This window comes from Phacochoerus africanus, chromosome 15 (assembly GCF_016906955.1).
Source record: "Phacochoerus africanus isolate WHEZ1 chromosome 15, ROS_Pafr_v1, whole genome shotgun sequence".
Classification (NCBI taxonomy): domain Eukaryota; kingdom Metazoa; phylum Chordata; class Mammalia; order Artiodactyla; family Suidae; genus Phacochoerus; species Phacochoerus africanus.
The window spans coordinates 140959784-140962058 of record NC_062558.1 but is presented as its reverse complement, the minus strand read 5'-3'; positions in this window follow the sequence as shown (position 1 = coordinate 140962058).

Genomic DNA, 2275 nt, shown 5'->3' with positions numbered 1-2275 from the left:
CCCTGCCCCTGCAGAGGCCACCACACCAGCTCTGTCCAGCAGGCGGTGGGTGGGCCCCTGGACTGAGGTTAAGGTGGCCGCGTCTGGGGAAGTTGGAGCCGGTCTTTGCAGAATTTTTAGCTCTTCTAATAAGAGATGGGCCACCAATTGCGGGCCTGGGGCTCGTGACCCCGTCTGGAAGGCCTCCCCGCCACTGTGGGGCCGTAATTGCAGGCCTCATGTTTTTAGGTCACGCTTGACATTGGAGCGTGCCTCGCCCTCAAGGACCCTGTGCTCGAGGCTCAGCAGGCTCCCGTCCAGGCTTGGGAATGACTGCCTGCAGCCCAGCAGGCATTTCCGTCCACGTCAAGGCCTCCTGCTGGACGGCTGGGAGAAGGGAGGCTGGGGAGGGAGCCCCAGAGGAGGTGGGAAGGGGGGGAGCTCCCTGACAGCCCCTCTCCAGTGATGCCCAACAGGTGTCTCTGAGGGAGGGGCTGCTCCAGGGTCAGAGCCACATCCGCAGGCTCCTCTGCAAACAGAGGCCACCCGGCTGCACCCGCCCCGTTTCCCGCACCACGGCCCTGTTCCCGAGGACGGTTAAAGGACAGGCACCTCCTGGCTGTGGGGACAGGGAAAGGCAGCCCCAGGAAGTGCCCCCTGCGGGCGTGGCTCCATCCAGTTCCTATCAGGCGCAGCAGCTGCTGCGCGGCCAGGACAGAGCCACACACTCAAATTGTGCCCTGCCTTGGGGTGCCTGAGGGTGGGGTGGCTGCCCAGAGGAGCCGCAGGCTGGGGCCTTGGGCCCCGGTCCCAGGACGTTCTGTGGAAGCTGACCGTGAGCCTGGGGGGCCGGCTTCCTCCAAGTGCCTGTGGGCTTGTGTCTGCGCCTGGGGCCGGCCAGGAGCACCCTCCCACGAGGAAGAAGGTCTCCAGGGGGAAGGAGAGAAGGGACCCTGGGGCAGGCCCATACCCCAACTCTCCCAGCTCCACCCGGCTCTGCAGTGCCGCCCCCACCGCCCCACCCGCCGGGATGCAGCCTGGCCCTTGGACCCTCAGCAGCCTTCACCTCCCCCCAGACATGTCTTCGGGAGCGCTGTCATCATCAGCCGGCGCCTCCGGGAGGCAGGGTGGCCAGGCCCGGGTCGGGCTCCTCTTAGCAGCTGGAAAGGTGAGCTGGGCTTCTGCAGCCAGGGTCTCGGCCCACGAGCCCCAAGGCTGGGCCCGTGGAGGTCACCTGTCCTGCCCGGGACCACTTGGAATTTAGCACAGGAATAGGCGGGAAGTCAGAGTCCAGCCCACGTTACTGGGACTATTTGGGGGACTATTTTGAATGTGCTTGTGCCCACTTGGTCTCTTCTGCGGCCGGAGCACCAGCTGCATCGTGTCTGCCAACCGTGTCACAGAGGCAACCTTCCAGGCCTGGAGATGCTGAAAGAGGAGTGAGGAGTCAGTGGGTTGAGACCCTGACTAGGGTCCTCGCGGACGCAGGTTCCATCCCTGGCCTCGCGCCATGGGTGAAGGATCCGGCGCTGCCCTGAGCTGCGGTGTAGGTCGCAGATGCGGCTGTGGCTGTGGCTGTGGTGCAGCTGTAGCTCCTATGCAACCCCAGCCTGGGAACCTCCGCACGCCACGGGTGCGGCCCTAAAAAGAAAAAAGAAAAAAAGGAAAGCAACAGGAATACCAAGTGACGTAACCTTGGCCGTGCTCACACTTTAAGTCAAACCAGACAGGTGTGTTTCGGGGGAAACCCGAGCGTTGTGGGGGAGGGGAGGGCACCTGCGCCGCCGGTCAGTGTCGGCTCAGCTCCGTTAGGCGGGGGGGGGGGGGGGGTGCAGCGTCCCCCCAGCCCACGCAGAAGCCAGGTTTTCCCCACTGCTTCCAGGATCAGCGACCTCCCTGTGTGTCTGTCCGGCACGTTCTCTCGGAGCAGCTTATAGCAGCTGCCTGGCCCTCCCTGGATTCCCGAGTAAACATCTCCAGCGGGCGCTCATTTTAATCCGTGAGTCACGCAGGAGCTCAGCCTTTACTGGAATCCTCTTGTAACGGCTGCGTTAGGTCGGTGGGAGTCACCGTACACACACCGAGGGTGCGTTTGCTGTACTTACGGAGCCAAGTGAGTTAAGCCAATAAACGCAATTTAGAAGGTTGGAAGGTACTCAGAGGAAACAATTGTTCAAAGATCCTGTGACAATGTTTGAACTGAGAAACAGGTGGTTTTCAAAAGTCTGGAAGTCCGAGTTTTAAGGGTGGCGGGGGCTCAACCTCCGGCCTGCTGTCCGGCGACCCCAGCCCTTGT